This window comes from Triturus cristatus, chromosome 7 (genome assembly GCF_964204655.1).
Source record: "Triturus cristatus chromosome 7, aTriCri1.1, whole genome shotgun sequence".
Taxonomy (NCBI): Eukaryota; Metazoa; Chordata; class Amphibia; order Caudata; family Salamandridae; genus Triturus; species Triturus cristatus.
The window spans coordinates 42,394,663-42,407,656 of record NC_140590.1 but is presented as its reverse complement, the minus strand read 5'-3'; the positions used below and the strand labels follow the sequence as shown (position 1 = coordinate 42,407,656).

Here is a 12,994-nt window from a genome sequence, read left to right as displayed (position 1 = left end):
GAGTTTGCAAACGCCAAAGCCAGAGGACTCGTGTATTCACGAGAATATCGTAATCGATAATCCTTTGACGTTTGGATCTAGACTAGTGAGCAAAGATGCCTGGTTCTGGACTATTTGGTAGATTATTCTGTTTGGGTTGTGGAAAAGATTTCCAGCTAGAGGAATCGTGTCCGGTACCTCCGGTTGGAACTCCAACTTATGAGCTCTATGTAAAACATGGCGTAGGCCCCATTGCATATAACGAAGTATGGATCCACTACACCAGGAAAGACGGTGTTTTAAAATGGCCCCAAAATGGTAGTTTCGATACCGATATTTTAGATAATTTGGAAATTAAATTGTTTAAGAAGAAAGCCCGGCCGGCGATGTTTGACTCTTTCCGCTTATGGCGAAAGGAAGCCAAACAAAAGGAAATTAAGTTAGCGAAAAAGAATAAGAGAGAGAAAGGTATGACAGTAATGCAAGCAGACAATGAAGAGGAGCAGATGAGTGAGCAATTGCACAGGCAGCGCAAGTTAGGGATTGACAAATGTTACCCAGCTTTACCACATTCTAAGCAGAATGAGTTAGAAGAAAAGGAGAAAGATCCCCTGATGTCGCATTTGTTGAGTTCGCCACCCCCATATGCTCAAAATGCCATGGCACCTCCCCAGCTTGTGAATATGCCACCTCCAGTGAATATACTGCAAGCCTTGCCGCTACCGCCAGCTGCTTTGCAGCCGGTTCCTATCCCTGTAGCGCAGCCCTCTCAAGGGCCGCCAGTTGTGCTTCCAACTGCCCCCGCACTTCCTGCGACTTTGCCTAATACAGCAGCTGCCTCTTCTGACACTCTTCCTTGCACCACTCCAGTACCTGTTTCTACATCCTCTTTTCTCCCCTCTGTTTATCCCCCTGTTTTCGCCTCAGCTTCTCCTTCAGCGCGACAGCGCTTAGCTAATGTGGTTACTACATTAATGTCACCCCTCTTTGAGTCATCTGGTGCGACTCCTGGTTTACAGCGTAAGCAATTGCGCAGTCAATTGCCTAACCCCGATGAGAAAAAGGTAATAGATCGCATGGCGCGTAGATGGATTGTTTTCCCTTCACTGTATGATGTGGAATCAGTTGTCAACGTTTTCCATCAGTGGGATGCCCCAAAACAGAGATATGTGTTTGAGAAAATGTGCGAAATTCTCTGTGAAGAATTGGAGGATAGTGGTAAAAATCCGAACCCGCAGGAATTGTGTAGAGTGAGGTTCGATTTTGGAACTGGTATAATTGTGGACCGCGAAGTAGATAAAGCAGTTGCGGTTGTATTGTCCTTCAGGAATGATGATTGTCAACAGTCATTGTTTGAACAAGATGTCCTTGTGGGGAAAAAGGTAAAAGCACGACAATACCCTATGAGAGAAGTTCCCCCGGTATGGAAGGAAGCGGTTGCAGCTGCCGGTGGTAACCCCGCTGTGGCAGCGCATTTCCAGCGTGTTTGGGTGCATGTTCCATGGAAGCGCTCTGAGGTGTTAGCGCTTAAGCAGTCCTTGCCTGATCCCCGTAAAAACCCAGCAGGTTATTATAAAGAGTTGTCGCAGACGGCAGGGTCATGCATTATGAATCTGGCCGACATAGACATGTTGTTTGGTAATGTTGTTCCACAGCCTCTATGGGGATCAATTCGTAATGTAGATCACAATGCAGAACTAGGGGATACATGGGCTAACATTGTTGCTGCTGATGCTAGACAAACTGGTGGTGCGAAACCAGAACCTTTAGTAGCTGAACTGCCTGGTAGAATCATTACGTATATGAAGACAATAATGCCTGCGATGCGCGTAAATTGGGACAAGTTATCTGCATGCAAGCAGAAGAAAGATGAGACAGTGTCAGACTTCTTTACTAGGTTTGAAGAAACATTTATTGACCACAGTGGGCAGGATATGAGTACTGAGGGTGGCCAACGGTTATTTGTGGATAAGTTTGTGCAGAATCTACTCCCTGACCTGTGTAAAAAGTTAAAAGATTCAGAAAGTTCTTGGGCTGTTTCTTCTTCAGCGCAAATACTGGCTAATGCACAGTATTATGAGAATAGAGATAAGGACAAGAAAGATAGAACAGAGAAGAAAACGAAGGAACTAAAGACAAAGGTCCTTTTACAGCAGGCCTATCCGCCACGTGGAGGTCAGAATAATTATAGGCAACCCCAAGGTGTCTATCACCAACCCCAACAGTTTCAGAACAACCAGCAAATGAATGGGTATTATCAACCACGTGTCCCTGTAGGTCCCAACCAATGTTCATACTGCAAAGAGGAAGGTCATTATAAATATAGTTACCCTAAATTAATGCAGCGGAACGGTAATGCGTATGGCGCAAGAGGTAGGGGTGGTCAGCAAGCTCCTAGAGGCAGAGGGCGTGGAAATGCTCCCCAGAACGCGCGTCCTCTGCCGCCTCAAAGTACCATCAATAGCTTTGATCAGCAAGCTAACGCGACTAGTAATACGGCCCAGTATTATAATAATGATTATTATGCAGAGGACGGTGATGCAGAAAATAATGATTACTAGGACAGCCATAGACAGAGAGAGGGAGTTGTTTCAGTGCCAGTGGATCAGAGCGGACCATATGTTGAGGTAACTACAGCAAATGTAACGGAGCCTTTTCTGCTAGACACTGGTGCTGCAAAGAGTTCAATCATGCATTCAAAACTCCCTGGCGCACCTTTGTCTGGCGATATAAATGTTTCAGTAGGTTTTTCTGGCGCCCCAGTTAGGAACCCGATTTCTAGTCCCATGTCACTTTCTGTTGGACCTTGCGAACTGAAAGCACCCCTGATCCTAACAACAGGTTGTGGTGAGAATTTGCTGGGATTAGATTTGTTGAAAAGATTGCATGCTACACTGTATTGTTCTCCTTCAGGAGTACAACTTACATTAGGCAAGAAAGTGATTTCCCCAATGTATTTGTCTAAAAATACAATGCCACCTGAATTGTCATCCCTTCCGGATGCCCTTTGGGCTACTGGTCCCAATGATGTGGGCCTCTTGGAGATACCGCCATATGTGGTGACTTTAAAGGCTAATGTCAGACTGCCACGTATTCCCCAGTACAAGATCTCTAATGAAGGGCAGAAAGCATTGTTAGACATTGTCAGCGACTTGATTAATAAGGGTGTGATTGAAGAGACAAGAGGCAACGTTTGCAATAGTCCGATTTTACCTGTCTTAAAACGAACGGATCCTTCACAGCCACCGGTTTACAGATTTGTGATCGATCTCAGAGAGGTTAATAAGATTGTTGTGCCACAGTTTCCGGTTGTCCCCGATATAACTGCCTTGTTAACGATGATTCCAGCCTCTGCTGCATGGTTTTCAGTGATTGATTTAAAGAATGCTTTCTTTAGCATCCCAATTGCAGAAGAGAGCAGAGACATTTTTGGTTTTAGTCTGGGAGGCCGAAGCTTCCGCTTCAAACGCGCTCCCCAGGGCTACTGTGAAAGTCCATCAATATATAGTCAAGCTTTAAAAGCGCAGCTTGATGCACTTGTTTTACCTAGTGGCGCTATCCTGATTCAGTACGTGGACGATTTACTGATCGCTGCGGATACTGAGAAGATTTGTAAAGAAGCCACATTGTCACTGTTGCGCCATTTATCCGCTTTCCATCACAAGGTGTCTCTCTCTAAGCTGCAATATTGTCGACAAGAAGTGACCTACTTAGGTCATCTCTTATCGAAGGAGGGAAGGAAACTGACCCCAGAAAGAATTCAAGCCATTGCACAGTTGAGTGTGCCAAGAACACAGAGAGAAGTGCGTGCTTTCTTGGGTATCACTTCATACTGTAGGCATTGGATCCCTAGTTTTTCTTTGTTGGCAAAACCTTTGTTAGCCTTAACATGCAAAGACACACCGAATCCTATCCCATGGTCTGAAGAGTGCCAGAAAAGTTTTGTGGAATTGCGTAATGCATTATGTTCAGCACCTGTGTTGGGTACCCCTGACTACAGTAAGCCTTTTACATTGTATGTTCACGAGAAAGATGGTTGTGCGTTATCAGTGTTAACACAGCCTTTTGGCGACAGACCGCGCCCATGCGCATATTTTTCATCAACCTTGGACCCTGTAGCGAGGGCATTGCCAAGCTGTCTGAGAGCGACAGCTGCTGCAGCTATGTCTATCTGACAATCTGCTGGTTTGGTAATGGACAATACATTGATTGTTATGGTTCCACACGCAGTAGACACATTATTAAATAGGACCAAGACACAACACTTGACTAGTGCGCGATTATCAGGTTATGAGCTTACACTGTTAGCAAATCACATACACATAAAAAGATGCAATACGCTGAATCCAGCTACATTGTTGCCAATTCCAGCAGACTCAGATGAGGTTGAGCAACATGATTGTCTGTTCAGAACAGAAGAAGAGACGAAAGGGAGAGTAGATCTAAAAGATACTCCCCTGACTGAGTGTGATGGCACTTTATGGGTAGATGGTTCATGTTTCAAGCTCCCTAATGGTGACACGACTGCTGCATATGCTATCACGACTTTGCACACGGTCGTGGAAACTGCACGAGTGCCACATAATTCGGCCCAAGCAGCAGAATTAATCGCCCTCACGAGAGCATGTGTGTTATCTGAAGGAATGAGAGTAAATATATACACAGATAGCCAGTACGCCTTTGGCGTGGCTCATAATTTTGGGCGACTGTGGAAGGAGCGTGGGTTCCTGACGTCGCATGGAGCTAAAATTCAGAATGGCAAGTTGGTGAATGATCTCCTTGAGTCACTGACCCTACCGTTGCAAGTTGCGATCATGAAATGCAGTGCGCACAGGAAAGTCACAGATGATGTTGGACGTGGGAATGCGTTTGCTGATGAGACCGCGAAAGAAACAGCACAGAATGTGAAAACTAGAATGTATGTTGCAGGCCCCGCAAGATGGGTTAATGATGTGGGAATGTGTGAGAACACAATAGAGAGTGTGAAGTCGCTTCAAGCTGAAGCCACAGAGGAAGAGTTAAGCAAGTGGAGAGAAAGTATGGGTAAGTTGGATGAGAATGGTTGTTGGATTGATCTGACAGAACATAGGCGATGGTTGTTGCCTGACGCATATGTGCTTCCAGTGGTTACTATGGCACATGGAATGGCACATATCAGTACGAAAGGTATATGCAAGTTGTTGGCTCCAGTATGGCAGAACGCTGGGATTCCCAAGTGTGCAGAGAATGTGGTCAAGAATTGCATAGTATGCTTAAAGTACAACCCTGGTAGGGGAACCCCAACTCCAGCTGGTCACTTTGCACCCCCATCATGTCCATTTGAAGTTTTGCAGCTGGACTTTATTCACATGGAAAGGTGCAACAACCTGAAATATGTACTGGTGGTTGTTTGTGCTTTCTCAAAATGGATAGAGGCTTATCCTCTGAAAGATAACACTGCCCTATCCACAGCTAAAGCCCTTGTGAAAGAGTTTTTCCCTAGGTTTGGGATGCCAAGAATGGTGTGGTGTGATAATGGAAGTGAGTTTGTGGGTAAAGTGATGAAGAACGTATGTGAAGGGCTAGGGATAAAGCAGAAAGTTCCACGCTGCAAATCACCCCCAATCAGCTGGATTAGTAGAACGCTACAATGGAGCCTTAAAGCTCAAGCTGGCCAAAATCCAGGCGAGCACCGGTCTTAAATGGCCTGACGCTCTGCCTTTAGCACTCCTGTCCACCAGAATGACCATACACTCACGAGTGGGACTTAGCCCTTACGAGGTTATTTTTGGCCGTCCGGCCAACGTATGGGGTGTACCGAGGCCTACGAAGTTCAGTGAGATAGAGCATCCAGTACTGATTGATTACCTGTATGATTTGACTGTTAAACTGCGTGGTTTGCACCAACAGGTACATGATACCCTCCCTCAAGCCTCTGAAACTCCTGGACACCCTATCAACCCTGGTACGTGGGTGCTAGTCCGAAATTTCCAGCGCAAGAGCAACGACGAGCCTCGCTGGATCGGCCCTCATCTTGTTCTTCTTTCGACAAGATCAGCAGTGCGAGTAAAAGGGAAGAAACACTGGATCCATGGTACCCACTGCAAAGTAGTCCCCTTGCCTCTGCCATATGACCAGTGGGTCAAGGAGGGTATCGCCGACTCTGAGACGGACACTGTGCCTCGTTTTGTACCATTCAGTGATGCACGCATAAAAGACACAGTTTCAGACCAAGAGAGTGACAATATTCTGCAGGAAGCTGTGCCACCATCAAATCGACTGGACACCACTGAGCCTGAACTTTTGTTTCAAGACCAAACAGCACCTGGCCGTCTCCGTTATAATTTGAGACCTAGGCCCATGGACAAATAAAGATTTCCTTACTATTTCCTTTTTAACATTTTTTGCTCTCCCATCTGAAGGACTTTCTTGATTTTTGTTTTTCGAACCACCATCCGGGTTCTGCCGCAGGGTCGCGGTGCCAAGACTTTGGGGTACAGGCCGAAGACGTTAGGTCAACGGTTCTGGTGGGTCTAGGGCGTTTCCCTGGACTGACAGGCGTACTCCTTAGCAGAAGAAACTCATCCACCGCGAGCGGCCCGAGTAGAGGATGGAGTTTTTTAAGATGGAGAGACCGATTGAGGAAATGAACTTTAACGCAAGGATGTGTAGAATTGTAAAAAGTAAATGTTTTGTCTTTTTGTGCCTTTTTACACTGTGTAGCATAATAATGTTTATTGTAGGATTTGTGTTTTTCTCCGCTCAAAAGCCCATTGCACCCACTCAACAGCCTATATCTCCTTCTACCGCCTCCTCTCACTCTTTTCACCCTTTGCCTGAGCACGAACAGACCAGACGATCAGAGTTCGTAAATAACTCGTTTATCCAACTCTTGCACCAGCACCAACTGGTAATGAATACGACCAATTGCTGGGTGTGTGGGTTAATGCCACATACCATTAACAAGGGTATTCCCTACCTAGTGCTGCCGTATAGTTACAATGGATCGTCATGGGCATTCCAGACCATGTTTCTCTATGCTCTAGATACATATTCCCCTCGCCAACCGCGTTCCATCAGACCTATCACCAATAATAAGGCTTTGATAAAAGGAGTTGCCGATATGAGTAGGGATATCGATGCATACTCATCCATTCCCAAAGAAGAGTTGAGACCTTATGTAGGATGGAACGCGACGGGGTATAGTATTAGTCTGGGTGAAAGACAGCGAAAAATCTCATCTCCAATCTGGGTCGTACCCCACATGGGTCGGTTCTGCTTACAAGGTAATGGTCAGAATCCTAGAGCTCAACTGGGAAGAAGTGACTGTACTGAAACGTACACTTTCCCGTCGCAGTTTTCCCCTGCGTTTTTGGCTGCCAAGGGCACATATTTCATCTGTAATGACCGAGCATATACATGGTTGCCCCCTGATTTCTCGGGCACATGTTATATCGCGAATCTGCTACCGCCAACATTTACTGCCGCCTCCGACTATCACAAGACCAGAGTTGTGAGAGGCGTGATTAGTAAGGAGGACACTGCCGGTCAGGAAGCGGGAGACTTCTTCTTGGGTTTCCTGCCGTTTTGGGGACCTATGGTGAATAGTAGGAACCTGAGACAGCTGACTCGTGTGGTTGAATCCACTGTCAATGTAACGGCTGGTGCCCTTGGTAATCTGACAGCTGAGCTCCAAGCGGATCGCCTTATGACTTTGCAGAACCGCATGGTTCTAGACGTTATTCTTGCAGACCGCGGTGGGGTATGCAAGGTCATCCAATCCAGTTGCTGCATTTTCATACCAGATAATGCTCCAACAGTGTATCAAGCCATCTCCAAGCTCCATAAAATATCTGAATCCATACACGTGGATAAGGGAGACTGGTCACTGGTGGGGTGGTTCTGGGAATTGATATCTGCCTGGGGTTGGAAAGTTCTGATGGTCATTGGAATGATCTTAGCCATTCTTTTCCTGTTCTGTCTGTGCATACAGTGTGCTCCTGCGATATGTGGCCTCTGTGCTACCTTATGTGTAAGGAAACCTGTATCGAGGGACGAGCTAAGTAATAGGATGATGCTACAGCAACATCTCCATGACTTTGTGAACATTGACCTGGACTCGGATTAAGATGAGTATAGTGATTGCCTATGTAAGGGCAAAAGGAGGGTCTGTCGTACTTTACTTTCTCGTCTCGCGTAGGGGACAGGGCCCTACCCCTGTCTATCTTGGTATTAGCAAACCGCAAATGGTAAATGCGGCATGTACGAGTGCTTTATATATCGTTCTAGCTATGAATGCACTGTGTACACGTTATTCTGCTTCACTACGCGGGTTCCATTTTGGAAGCAGTGGCCATCTTGTCATTGCCCTCACATAGGCTATAATGGAGTAAATACGGGCCTCACAGTACATGGGCTTTCCCTCTGACTTCTCTGTGACCTGGGCAGCTGGCTCTGCTGCCCCAGGTCAAACCGGTCTCACGAGCTCCCCTTCCTCCGTCCACCTGTGATTAGCATCAGGGCTTGACCCGTCATAAAACCCTTTCATTCTACACAATCCTCCGGCTAATCTCTTTCACACCTGCTTGTTCCTGCTTTATGACTTGTTTCCCAAAACAGGAGATGCTCATGTTTATTGGGGGGTCTATTGACATCAAATGTGGGATCTGAACCTTACTGTGTAAATCATTGTGGGCTGGCCGAACTGGAATGTGGGATGGTCATCATGACTCTGCTTTTTCGTTTGTAATGTATACTTGTAATGGCCATATCGTAAACCAAGGAATGTGTGCCTGGAGCATGATATTTTGTACTTAAGGAGAAGCCCGTTCCTATGATTTTCAGCAGTCTCCAGAGAACATACACGCTGTTGTACTTCTAGGATACCTGTAATTGGTCTGCAGCCAATAAACGAATCTTTGACTTCACCCAGAAGACTCTGTGTTTCTGTAGGTCTGGAACAGGGTGAACCCAGAAGTCATAGGGTGTGTGCCCCTGCACCGCTGGGACTAAAATACCCAGTACTTCAAGCCTGGGGCTACTGGCAGCCCATCCCTGCGAGCTCCTTGGAACATCAATGCCCAGGGGGCTTGTCGGGTGGAGCAGTGGGGAGTGCTGCGGTATTCCCCTAGGAATCGCTGTAGTTCTTGCTCTGGGTCTAGTTGTTCGGACACAGCGATGCGTAGTATCTTATTGATGGTGCGCATAAACCGCTCCACCTCCCCGTTAGCTTGGGGCCATTGCGGGGTGATGCGCCTGTGTCTGATGCCGTGTGCCTTCAGGAGTTCTTCGAACTCGTGCCCTTGGAACGGGGGTCCATTGTCACTCCGCAGTTCCTCGGGGTACCCGAACATCCCAAATACCTTCTCCAGGGCAGGTTTCACATGTACGAAAGCGGTGGACGGTAGGGCCTCTGCAATGGGGTACTTCGAGTAGCTGTCCATGATGACTAGGGTGACTCGCCCATCGGGCAGGCTCCCAAAGTCCACGCTGATCTTCTCCCAGGGGGTATGCCCATGCTCTTCAGTTATGATGGGCGCTGGTGGTTGGGCTTCCCCTGTTAGCTGGCATGACTGGCAGCTGCGGACGGTGTCGGTGACGTAGTCGTCCATACCGGGAACCAAACTTTCTCCCTCATCCGGGCTTTCATCTTCTCTGTACCTTGGTGCCCCTTGTGTGCTAACTGGGTCGCTCTTGTCCGGAGTGCTCCTGGAATGACGATTCGGGAACCTCTTAGAAGGAGTCCCCCTCTGGTCACGCTCAGCTCGTGTCGTACTCTCCACATGTGTTGAAGATCCTCTCGGTCCCCACTGGCCCACGAGTTCGCTATTTGTAGAAACGACTGCCAGTTTCCCTCGAGGATGGTGTTCTTGACCTTGAATATCACGGGGTCTTGGTCGGCTACTTCTCGGAGCTCCTCAAGCGTAATGGCCCTGGGGCACGTCAGTGCCGCCACCATGTCGAGGTGTTCCTCGGCGTTGTCCTCAGCGTCCCTGTGCTCGGGTGCACCGTCGTGTTCTGGGTGGTGGGACAGGAAATCTGCCGGGTTTTTGGCCCCTGGCCGGTACACTACACTCAGGTGATATTGTTGCAGACCGATGGCCCACTGCTCTATGCGCGGGGGCAGGTGTGGTGCTGTTCCCGGAACAACGGCACCAGCGGCTGATGGTCGGTCACCACTGTGAATGGGTGCCCGCACACGTAAAGATGGAAATGGCGGCAGCCCCACCGGATTGCCAGTGCTTCCCGCTCGATTTGGGAGTATCGCTTCTCCGTGTCGGTGAGGGCCTTGCTAGCGTACGCCAGAGTTGCCCACTGCCCAGGTTCCTGTTCTTGCGTTAGGACTGCCCCTAGCCCTACGGGTCTGGCATCCACTAGAATTTCGTTCTTCTTGGTCGGGTCAAAGTAGACCAGTGTTGTCTAATCTAGAAGCGCTTCTTTGATCGCCTCGAAGGCCCGCCCTTCGGTGTCAGTCCACTGCCACGCCACGTCGGTCTTGGTGAGGCGTCTCAGGGGCTCAGCTAGGGTGGCCAGATTCGGGACGAACCTTCCGCAGTATGTGGCCATCCCTAGGAAGCTGCGCACTTCCGCCACTGACGCGGGGGCCACGGCTGTTTTGATGGCTAGCTACTTTCGAGGGTCTACTTGGATGCCTTCCTTGGTAAAGACGTAGCCGAAGAACTCAATCTTTTGTTGGAACAGCTGGCACTTCTCCCGGTGTAGGGAGACTCCGTGCTCTTGGAGGCGCGTGAGGGTGGCCGGGACGTGTCGGTAGTGCTCCTCGACTGTCTTGGAGTAGATGAGGATATCATCACTCACGTTCAGGACGCCAGGCAGTCCGACCAGGATGTCTCGAATCGTGTTCTGAAAGATTTCGGCCGCCGACGAGATCCAGAAATTAAGGCGCTTGTATCGCTGTAGCCCCAAATGCGTGCTGAAGGTGGTAATGTACCGGCTCTCCTTGGCTAGGGTGAGTTGGTGGTACCCCGCATTTAAGTCCAGTTTTGAGAACCATCGGGCACCGTTCAGATCGGAGACAATGTCATCCATGGTCGGCGTGATGTGCCTCTCCCTTGCGATGGCCTTGTTCGGGAGGCGCATGTCGATGCATAGCCGGATCTTCCCAGGTTGTCGTGGCTTCTCGGCTATTACCATTGGTGACACCCAAGGTGTGGGTTCCATAACCTTTTCTATAACGCCCTGTTCCTCCAGCCGTCGGAGCTCCTCCTCTACCAATGGGAGTAAGTGAAACAGGATGCGCCTGTGCCGGAGGGCTGTCGGTTGAACAGCGGGGTCTATGTGAAGTTGTACTGGCGGCCTCTTGATCTTTCCTAGACCTGAGAATAGGCCCTGAAATGCTCCCAGCAGGTCGTCGACTTGCCGGTCTTGACCTACTCTGAGGAATGTGATCAGTCCTAGATCCTCGGCCGCATGGCCGCTGAGAACTGTGTCTACTTCCTGGTTGATGACATGAATGTCGATGACAATTTCCGCCTTCTCTGACTGTACTGAGACCGTCATCTTACCCTTCAGCGGAAGCGGCGTGTCGCTTCCATAAGCGAAGATCTTGGCCTTCGACGGTCGGAGCTCCGGCTGTGGTCTGAGGCGATTGTATTGTTGCACCCCCATTACTGTCACTGACGCACCGGTGTCTATCACAGCGTTCACCTCCGATCCGGCAATCAATATGTCGCAGCGCGGCTGAGGTCGCCGGGTGCTTTTGAGGGCTTTGGTAAATGACACAAGGTACGTTTCTCCCTCATCGTCGGACTCAGTGTCTGATTCTGGGTACTCCCTGACTGGTTCTCTCTTGGGCCGTGGCTGCGACGATAAGGATGTGTGTGATAGTTGCCGTACCAGCTTCCTCATCGGCTTGTCCCGCTTGTGGCTGCTCCGCTGCATCTTCCTGCGGCAGACTGACGTGAAGTGGTTGTCGATGCCACAGTTGGTGCATGTTTTTCCACGGGCTGGGCACGCCTTGAGGGGGTGTTCGTCGTATCCGCAGTACCCACATGGCCTGGCTTGATCGGGGGCCCGCCGGTCGTGGGGCTTAGGCGGCCGTTCTTTCCTCCGGACTGCGTCCGCTTTCTCCACTTTGACCTCCACTGTGCTGGCAGCTCCTTTCACCAGGGCTAAGTCCATTTCCTCTGCGCGTGCTGCTGACAGGTCGTGAATCCTGGCCAGGACGAGGATGTCGTTCATCGTGATGTTAGGTTTGCGAAGTATCATGCCTCGTAGCGTTTTACTCCTGATCCCCAAGATCAGCTGCGCCCCGATTTCGTCCTTGGCCCGGTCGCCGACCAGGTGCGTGTCCGCAAGGACCCTCAGCCTCGCGTGGAACTGGAACGCGTCAACCGACTCCCCCTCGCGCTGTTTCGCTTGGCAAAGTTTGAAGTGTTCGTAATCAGGGTTGACCTGGGGGTCAAAGTGTGCGTTCAAGGCCGCAACCGCTGCTGCATAGTCCGTCGGGGGACCCGTGTCAGGCAGGTGCTTGAACAGTAGGTAGATCTCCTCCCCCGCGTAGTGGAGTAGTAGAGAACGTTTCACCGCCCCATCCGTCTCTCTGGACCCAATGAAGTAGTTTTCCAGCCTCCCCAGCCATGTCTGCCACCTCGGAGCGGCGGTCGTGGGGTCTGCGGCTTCGCTAAACAGAGGTAGCACTCCGGACGCGGGGTGATGGGGCAGTGTCCCTGCAGGGCCGGGCGTCTCATCATCACCCATCGTGGCGTCAAAATCCCTGATGTGTGAACAGGGGTCGTCGTGCACTCACTTGGTGAGTCGGTCGCCGCACGTGGGCAGGTGCAGCGCGCTGCGCCGTCAGGCGAGACCTCTGTGGCTGTTCTGCCTAGCAGCAGGAGTTCCAGGGGGTTCAGAGGTCACTCCTCGTCGCCAGTGTTGTGTTCTTGCCCCTGACCTCTGTCTGGGAGGGGTAAGGCCCTGGGTCAGCACCCTCGTGGCATGGGGAGCCCAGGGGAGGCCTCGCGCTATTGCAGCGTAATGAACAGACCACACACACAGTGACTAGGTTGGGCGCGAA

General features: G+C 49.9%; 1 protein-coding gene across 3 annotated transcripts in view; it reads right to left on the bottom strand.

Annotated features, from left to right (window-relative positions):
- LOC146808763 (uncharacterized) overlaps positions 1-12,994 on the bottom strand; it is a 259,081-nt gene that overhangs the window by 90,901 nt on the left and 155,186 nt on the right. The window lies entirely within an intron of this gene.